This window comes from Phyllostomus discolor, chromosome 11, assembly GCF_004126475.2.
Source record: "Phyllostomus discolor isolate MPI-MPIP mPhyDis1 chromosome 11, mPhyDis1.pri.v3, whole genome shotgun sequence".
Lineage (NCBI taxonomy): Eukaryota > Metazoa > Chordata > Mammalia > Chiroptera > Phyllostomidae > Phyllostomus > Phyllostomus discolor.
In genome coordinates, this window is record NC_040913.2 from 52,078,442 (window position 1) to 52,087,658 (window position 9,217).

General features: G+C 40.4%; 1 non-coding gene across 1 annotated transcript; it reads left to right on the top strand.

Annotated features, from left to right (window-relative positions):
* The first annotated feature begins 3,981 nt into the window (after positions 1 to 3,981).
* On the top strand, positions 3,982 to 4,084 carry LOC114508988. Its single transcript, XR_003685565.1, has one exon. It is a non-coding gene; the product is annotated as a U6 spliceosomal RNA (small nuclear RNA).
* Positions 4,085 to 9,217: the final 5,133 nt, after the last annotated feature.

Below are 9,217 nucleotides of genomic sequence, written 5' to 3' on the forward strand. Positions count from 1 at the left end.
AATTTCAGCCTGTGTAGGTCTTTTATCCTGAGGTGGGTCTCTTGTAGGCAGCATACATGTGGGTCATTTTTTCTTATTCATTCAGCTATTCTATGTCTTTTGATTGGAGCATTTAATCCATTTATGTTTAAGGTTGTTATTGATAGGTCTTATTCATTGTCTTTTATGTACGAGTTTTCCTCTCTCTCACTCTCTTTTCCTTGCTTTCCTTAGAGCAGTTCCTTTAGAATCTCTTGCAGAGCTGGTTTGGTGGAGGTGTATTCTTTTAGACTTCTTTTGTCTGGGAAGCTTCTTATTTGGCCTTCTATCTTGATTGAGAGCCTTGCTGGGTAAAGTAGCCTTGGTTGCAGACCTCTCATTCTCATTAGTTGGAATATTTCTTGCCATTCTCTTCTGGTTTGAAGTGTTTCCATTGAGAAGTCAGCTGTTAGCCTTATTGGGGCTCCCTTGTATGTTACTCCCTATATCTCCCTTGCTGCCTTTGAGATTCTCTCTTTGTCTTGAAGTTTTTCCATTTTAATTATGATGTGTCTTGAGGTGGGCCTCTTTGTGTTCCTCTTGATTGGGACTCTCTGTGTTTCCTGGATTTGTGTGACTTTTGCTCTCATCAAATTAGGGAAGTTTTCCTTCATTACTTTTTCAACTAGGCTTTCTATCCCTTGCTCTTAGTCTTCTCCTTCTGGTATTCCTATTATAGGGATGTTAATACGTTTTCACATTGTCTTGCATTTCTCTTAATCCCTCTTCATTCTTTCTTAGCCTCTTTTCCTTTTCTTGCCCTTTCTTGGTGTTGTTTTCACTTTGTCCTCCAATTCGCTAATCCAGTTTTCTGCTTCATTGATCCAGCTTTTCATTCCTTCTACTGTGTTCTTCAGTTCAGAAACTGTATTCTTCATTTCCTCTTGGCTCTTTTTGATAGTTTCTATTTCCTTTTTCATGTTGATATAGTTTGCAGTGAGATTGTTGTAGCTTTCCTGTAGTTTTTGGTAGCTCATGTGAGTTCACTGAACTTCTTGATAATCATTGTTTTGAACTCACTATCTGATAGTTGAGTGCCTCTATTTCATTTAGCATTCTTTCTGAGGCTTCCTCATTTCCCTTCAATTGGGGGTTGTTTCTTTGTTTTCTCATTGTTCATGGGTTTCTTCTTGTTAGCCTTTGTTTCTTAAATTGATCTGTTCTGGTTCCCTGTGATTATGGTGTGAACGTCTGTGGTAGAATACCTGTGAGATTCAGTGGTGCAGTCTTCTTCGTGCATCCTGGTGTTCACAGCTTCCCCCTACTCTTTTCTTGTGATCAGTTGGAGGAGTAAGGCAAAATGATTTTAATTCAGGAAGACAGTATTCTATGATATTCACAGTAGCAGCCAGTAGAGAAGACATGGGAGATCCTTTGGCTCCATATAGTGTTAACCGTGATCTTCCACTTCACTAGCCATGTTTTAGAAAGGATGCAATGAAGGTTAAGACTCTATTGGAGAGGAAAGGAATGTTAGTTGAATCTAGAAAGCTGTGAGGCTATAGGAGGTCAGATTCTGAGGTAGGGTGGGAATAAAGAATAGTAAATAGGAGTAGTGTGTAAAAGAATAGAGACAACCCCACAATAACAGAGTTCAGGAAATTGCAAAGTGGGCTGAGATCTTGGAGGGGTGTTTTGTAGTATTTACAATTGTATGAACTAGGTCTTATTTACAATAATATTAAAGGAACAATCATGTGGCAGAACCTATGAGATCTAGATAACAAGAATAAGGAGTATAGAACCTTGAGTGGGTACTAATGGAACACAAATGAAGGACAGTAAATTATGAACATACTGTGAATGAGATAACAGGGGGAACCTATCAAATGACTGTATAACCAGCCAAGCAAAGAAGATTATACAGAAAGAAAAAGAATACCAAAATACTATTAAAATTAAAAATGTCAGAAAAATTGACAAAACAATAATACAAATTTGCAGTAACTGGCAGGCTCAAAAAAAAAAGGAAAAAAAGCAGAAGATGGGATGCAGGAGAGATAAATTTGGAGTGGAAGGAATAACACTAGGATGAAGTGAAGAGAACATAAGGAATTGAGAGATATAAAAATATAAGAATTAAAAAATTAAAACTCACTTAAAAAAGGAAGATAAAATCAAACAAACAACAACAGCCAAAAACAAAACAAAACAAAAGAAAACCAAACCTTTTGTTGGTTTCTAACTGGCCAAACCAGTTTTTCTGGTCTTGCTGGCTTCAGCCCTAACCCTAACCGGAATGCTTTTTTACTCTTCCCAGTCAGAACTCAGTGACATTCTAGTGTACTGTCCCCGGGGCTAGCAGCATGCTCTCCCCAGACTCGATCTGAAGCCTTCCCGCAGCACCCTGGGTGTGGGTATGGTGCTCCCAAGCACGCTCTCTGGAGCTCACTGCTGCCGTCTCCCAGGCTCTAGGCCCTGCAGAGCCCCGCATCTTTTCAGGGTTCATGGTGTAAGCTCCAGGGATTGCAAGGGGTTGGGCCCTTCCCCCAGTTTTCCACTGTGGGCTCCAGGCACCCTTGAAGTGCCACGTCTTTTCCGGGTTCACAGTGTGAGAGTCGGGAATCCTGAAGGGGCGCACGCTCCCATGAGTTCACCACCGCAGGCTCCAGAAACCCGCGAACACCCATGCCCTTTCCTTGTTCAGGGCTGTGGGGTCTGGTTCTCCACAGAACCACAATCTCACTGGGTTGGGGGCACGGGCACATGGCCAGGCTGCCCTTGGTCACTCAGGCCAAGGCACTCACTCTTCCCAGGGCTATGCGTAGGTGCTCACAGCCCCTGTGTGATTGTCTCTCAGTCTCACTCCCCTCTCTGTGCCTTCAAGCAACAAGGCTCCTGTGGTGCTGATCAATCCTTGTTGTCCAGGAAGGAGCAGTGACTCTGCTCTCCTGGGTGCCCCGAGGCAGACCCAGGAGCACTGAGCCTGGGGGCTGCAACCTCCCTGGTCCCAGCACTAATCCCGGGTCCTTATTATCCTGAAGCAGTCTCCTTACTGTCTGGTTTTTTCAAAGTCCGCCTATAATTTTTGATGTCTTGTTTTTCATAAATGATGCAATATCCTAGGCCCCTGCTCTGTTCCTCCACAGATCCACGAGTTTCTCTCCCCTGCATACAGGAAGGGGATACACTCCCTCCAACAAAGCCACCATCTTCCATAATGTGTAATATGTTTTTTTTTTTAACTAAAATTTTATGTCAGAAACACAGATGAGGACAGACAGGAACAAGAATGATATTTACATGTATAGTAGAAATATAGTCTGGTTAAAAACACGTGGAAACATAGAATGAAGGAGTAAGGATCTCATGGTTTCTTGCATAGTGATTGCTCTGTGGAACCTTGATGAATACAGTCTACTTTCTGTTTCTTTAAAGATAATATTTATTGATTGATTTTAGAAAGAGAGAGAGTGGGGAGGGAGAGAGGTGGGGGCGAGAAACATCAATTTGTTCTACTTATTTTTGGATTCATTGGTGATTAATGTATGTATACTACTGGGGTTCAAACCTACAACCTTGGCATATTAGGATGATTCTCTAACCAACTGAGGTATCCAGCTGGGGCAAGACAATAATGATTTAAATTATGTGCTTTACAGGTATTGGTGGTGATCCTGTCTCTGGAACATCTAGTTTAGTACCTGGGACACAGGAGGCTATCTGTAGATAGTTGAAAAATCTGACAATTTTATCATTAGATATTGTAAAAACAATACATTAGTATTTGTCTTAATGTTGAACATAATGTTAAGATTTAATCATTAAGTGTAGTGAAGAGAACATATTTCCAATCTTAGGTTTCCTAGTTTGGGATGTAAGCCTTTGGGCAAGACAATAGTCTTCCAAGTTCTCAGTTTCCTTAATCATAACATTAAAAATTACTTTTAAGTGAAACAATCTTGGTGTAACCTTTGGAATGAAACATCATTTGTATGAATAGTTTAGAAAATGCAATCTTTAGTGCTAGCTTCAGCAGCACATATACTAAAATTGGAATGATATGGAGAAAATTAGCCCCTGCGCCAAGGATGATATGCAAATTCATGAAGAGTTCCATATTTTTAATATATACAGAACTCACATGACTTCACACCAGGGAAACAAACAATCCAATTAAAAATGGACAAAGGACCTGAACAGACATGTCTCCAAGGAGAACATATAGAGGGCCCAGAGACATATGAAAGGATGCTCAGCACCACTAGCCATCAGAGAGATTTAAAACCACAATGAAGTACCACTTCACACTGGTCAGAATGGCCATCATAAACAAATCAACAAACAAGTGCTGGAGAGGGTGTGGAGAAAAGGGAACCTTAGCGCATTGCTGGTGGGAATGCAAGACTGGTGCAGGCACTGTGGAAAACTCTATGGAATTTCCTCAGAAAACTAAAAATGGAACTGCCTCTTGACCTGGCAATTCCACTCCTGAAATTGTACCCTAAGAATCCTAAAACACCAGTTCAAAAGAACCTATGCAGCACAATGTGCATAGCAGCACAATTTACAATAGCCAAGTGCTGGAAGCAACCTAAGGGCCTATCTGTAAATGAGTGGATCAAAAACTGTGGTACATTTACACAATGGAATTCTATGTAGCAGAAAGAAAGAAGGAGCTCCTACCATTCGCAACAGCACGGATTAAACTGGAGAGCATTGTGCTAAGTGAAATAAGCCAGGTGGTGAAAGACAAATACCATACGATTTCACCTATAAGTGGAACCTAATCAACAAAACAAAGAAGAAAGCAAAATATAACCAAAGACATTGAAATAATAACAAACTGACTGTAACCAGAGGGACGGGGAGGAGATAATGGGGAAAAAAAGAGGAGGGTCATTAAGGAACATGTATAAAGCACCCATGGAGAAAGACACCAAGGTGGTGGTAGGATGGAGTGTGGGAGGTGGTGGTGGGTGGGTCGGGGAGAGTGATAGGGGAATATGGGGACAACTGTAGTTGAACACCAATACAAAAGAAAAAAAAGAAAATGCTATCTTTAGATATCAGGTATAGTAGAACAAGCACATAAATCTGATATAAGCAGACAGAAATCAGGTCAGACAGAAAACCTGCATTTTGTTAGTTATACATTTTAAGATGAAGTCACAGTGAAGATGGGCCCTAATCCAACAGGACTGGTGTCCTCCAAGGAAGGGAAGAAGAGACATAGATAGACACAGAGGGAAGAATGCTATGTGACTATGAGGGTAGAGACTGGAGTAGAGTGTTTACAAACCAAGCAGCACAAGCTTTGCCAGCAACACCAGAAGCAAAGAAAAAGGCATGGAACAGATCCCCCCCTAAATTCTTCAAGGGAGTATGGCCCTGCCAACTCCTTCATTTCAAACTTCTAGCCTCCAAAACTGTGACAGTATACATTTCTGACATTTTAAGCCATTGTAGTCTAAGACACTTTTTTATGGCAGCTCGGAGAAACAAATATACCCTCCGCCTCTTTGCCTCTGCCTCCTCCAAATATCTGTGTCACTCTTCTTTCATACTGCAAACTGAAGGTTTCTGTTTCCTGGTTCATATGGTAGAAAACAGTTGTCAACAACAATTTCCAAGCTTATATCATATAGCAATAGAGATATTAGAGAGACTAAACAGTTTTCTTTATCCCTATTCCAAATTCTCAGAGAAGGGATGTTACCAGCATTGTGATTCTTGGGTTTCCCAAGATAGAAATCAATAGGGAATCCCAGAGAAATTTCCAGGCAGGTTTTATTAAGCTTATGCTCAGGAACAAGAGAGACAAGCATAGAGGAAATAAAGGAAGGTCCTCTGAACTGGCTCAGGGGCTGGCTCTACTTGGCTACTTTTATAAGCTGGGGACAAAGCAGGCTTTCTGAGAAAAGGTAACTTTTAAAAAAAGTCAGTCTTGCAGATTTTCCATTTCAGGGTTGGGTGACTTCCTTTTCCAGCTGCCATTGCCTAGTAACTATGTTTGCACCTGCCCCGTGAGGGCAAGATGGCAGACTGTTCATTACCACCACCCTAGAAAGGGCAATAACAATCAAATATAGATCAACTGCATGCAGCTAAGTAATTTAAACAGGCACTTAGTAGGGAGGTAAAATCAGCTACTTCTGTGTTTTTGAGTAGAGAGTGAGGGTGGTTACATTTTTGCATTCCTTCTGATCACCAGGTCTTAACCTGGCTTACTAGCTACTCGGTATTTTCCATTTCCAAGTCCCTCTGCTACCTCAGGCACAACTAGTCCAACTTGGATTGAGTGCTCATCTTGTGTCCCATCAGATGCTGCCTGGGTGGTATGATTTAGGATTACAGCTATGCAGGAGGCAGAGTCTAATGCTCAAATAATCAAACAGATGTCCACTAGATAGGTTTAGCAGAGGAGGAGGAGCAAGAGCAAAGCTGGGCCAAAGTCAGTGAAGTGAGAAAACCTGAATTGGAAAGAGAAAGTAGGGGAGAAAGAGATAACTGACCAGTTCAGCTACCACTTCCAGCAAGATATTTTCCCATCTAGTGGGGTTTTGTCAATCCTTCCCTTTTTTAAAAGAAAGATATTTATTTTGCATAAATGCTTTAGTTGTATGGGTGTATTAATCCACCCAAAAGTCATGTAAGGTAGCAACTTTCATTTCCACAAATGCAGAAACAAAGGCTATAAAAAATGAAGTTAGATGTTCAAGGTTAAATTGCAAATAGTAACAGAGCAAAGATAGCACATAAGTGTAAGGGAGATTCTGGCTAATGATGGGAGAGTTGAAAAAAATACATTTTATGGCCTACAAAAACTCTAAAAATTCCAGGATGTTAATCATAGCATAATAACAATACCCTTATGTAACATCTTTTTTATAAGTATCTTGAAGTACTTCTCATATACTTCCATTTGATTTTATGTAGTATCCTAAGATTTTTGATATAAAACTAGTTTTTGAAACTCAAAATCATGTTACGTTCTTCTTAATCTTTCAGTTACCATTGGTTTAATGGACATGTATTTCTGTCTTTATTAAAGTATATTTTATTGATTATGCTATTATAATTGGCCCATTTTTCTCCCTTTTATTCCCCTGTGCACTGCTACAACCGTCCCACCAGCATCCACACCCCCACCTTAGATCATGTCAATGAGTCATACATGTAAGTACTTTGGCTTTTCCATTTCCTATACTATTCTTCACTACCCCTGTCTATTTTTTACCCACCAATTATGCTTCTTATTCCCTGTACCTTTACCCCCCATTCTCCCCCCACCCACTCCTCACTGTTAATCCTCCATGTATCTCCATTTCTGTGATTCTGTTCCTGTTCTAGTTGTGTGCTTAGTTTGTTTTTGTTTTAGGTTCAGTTTGTTGATAGTTGTGAGCTTGTTATCATTTTACTGTTCAGTTTTGATCTTCTTTTTCTTAGATAAGTCTCTTAACATTTCATATAATAAGGGCTCGGTGATGATGAACTCCTTGAACTTGACCTTTTCTGGGAAGCACTTTATCTGCCATTCCATTCTAAATGATGGGTTTGTTAGATAGAGTATCTTGGATGTAGGTCCTTGTCTTTCATGACTTCAAATACTTCCTTTAGCCCCTTCTTGACTGCAAGGTTTGTTTTGAGAAATCAGCTGATAGCTTTATGGGAACTCCTTTGTGGGTAACTGTCTCCTTTCATCTTGCTGATTTTAAGATTCTTTCCCTCTCTTTAATCTTGGGTAATGTAATTATGATGTACCTTGGTGTGTGCTTCCTTGGGTCTAACTTCTTTGGGACTCTCTCTGAGCTTCCTGGACTTCCTGAAAGTCTGTTCCTTTGCCAGATTGGGGAAGTTCTCCTTCATTATTTGTTCAAATAAGTTTTCAGCTTCATCCTCTTGTTCTTCTCCTTCTGGCATTCCTATGATTCAGATGTTTGAATGTTTAAAGATGTACTGGAGGTTCCTAAGCCTCTCCTCATTTTTTTTTTTTGAATTTTTGTTCCTTCATTCTGTTCTGAATGAATGTTTATTTCTTCCCTTTGTTCCTAATAGTTGATTTGAGCCCCAGTTTCCTTCCTGTCACTTTTGGTGCCCTGTACATTTTCCTTTATTTCGCCTTTCATAGCCTTCACTTTTTCCTCCATGTTGCAACCATACTCAACCATTTCTGTGAGCATCCTGATTACCAGTGTTTTGAACTCTGCATCTGATAGGTTGGCTATCTCTTCAATGCTTAGTTCTATTTTTGGAGACTTGATCTGTTCTTTCATATATATATACACACACACATATTTTTTTGCCTCTGCATGCCTGTTATGTTGTAAGCAGCAGAGCCTTAGGTATTTGCCAAAGCAGGGCAACCCACACCACTGCATTGTGGTGATTTATGTAGGGGGTGGTCAGAGAGAGAACAACACTGCTTACTTGGCTCCCGCCCTGCTTTCTGTCACTTCCCCTGCTACCCACAAGGAAAATAGGCCCTTCTAGTGCTGATTCCCAGGTGTGTGGGTTTGTGTATGCTCTAGGACCCTGTGGGTCTCTCTAATGAACTCTCTCCAGTGAGTCTTGGAGTTTCTCCCACTGCTGCAACCCATACAGATTTTTACAATCAGAGGTTTTAATGCCTTCTCTCCCCACACTGGAACCCTGGATTGCACTGTCTCACTTTCCAGTTGTTCCTCCTGGTTTATCCGCATGCAAATATGGGACCACCAGCCACTGCCTCACCTACCCTGTTCTCTAGCCACTGCCTTGCCATGCCTCTTCTCTGCTGTCTGCTGGTCTCTGCCCCGCCTACCAGTCTGGATAAATGTTTCTTCTTTAACTCCTTAGTCGCTGGACTTCCATACAGTTTGATTTTCTGACAATTCTGGTTGTGTTTTGTTTTTAAATTTGTTGTTTTCCTTCTTTGATTGTGCAAGAAGGCAAAGTATATCTACCTATGCCTCTATCTTGGCCAGAAGTGCTGTATTTTTTTCAAATACTTCTATTTTGCTTTTAAATACCAAAATATCAAACTACAATATATTAGGGAGTACCTATTTTAGAGATGCCCTGAATCTTACTACTTCTACCAAGGCATAGTAATTTAGTCTTACTTATTCTAGTAAGGCTTGTGAGATTGAGATCAGATTCTGGATTTTGTTTTGTTTTTCCACCACTTACTTTGTATTTCTATGTTATTCCCACATCATTCTCCTTGGCTATTTTCTCATATTTCTTAAAGATTTATATTGCTTTTTAGGTGTGTGCA